This window comes from Mesoplodon mirus (genome assembly GCF_964341445.2).
Source record: "Mesoplodon mirus genome assembly, chromosome: 5".
Classification (NCBI taxonomy): Eukaryota; Metazoa; Chordata; class Mammalia; order Artiodactyla; family Ziphiidae; genus Mesoplodon; species Mesoplodon mirus.
In genome coordinates this window covers 51077756-51078326 of record NC_138980.1, presented here as the reverse complement: position 1 = coordinate 51078326, position 571 = coordinate 51077756, and positions in this window count along the sequence as shown.

Here is a 571-nt window from a genome sequence, read left to right as displayed (position 1 = left end):
AGCACCATATTGTCTTGATTACTGTAGCTTTGTAGTATAGTCTGAAGTCAGGGAGTCTGATTCCTCCAGCTCTGTTTTTTTCCCTCAAGATCACTTTGGCTTTTTACTATTTTTTAAAAAAATAAATGTTCTCTTGATTTTCAAAGTTAGATATGTTCCCTGTAGAAAGTCTGGATAAAAGAAGAAAAGTAAAATCATGACACAGAGATAGTTGCTGTTAACAGCTTGGATTTTCTTCTGGTCTTTTTTATTTCTATGCCCCGGTAAGTTATGATTATATACATATACATATTTTTATTGATATGAAATCCTATTCAGCTGCCATTTAATAACTTGTCTTTTTTATTGAGATATAATTGACATATAACATTATATTAGTTTCAGGTGTACAACATAATGATTCAACATATGAATATATTACAAAATGATCACCACAGTAAGTTTAGTTAACATCCATCACCATACATGGTTACAAAATTTCTTTCCATGTGATGAGATCTTTTAAGATCTACTGTCTTAGAAATTTTCAAATACTCAGTACAATGTTATTAACAATAATCACCGTGGTGTA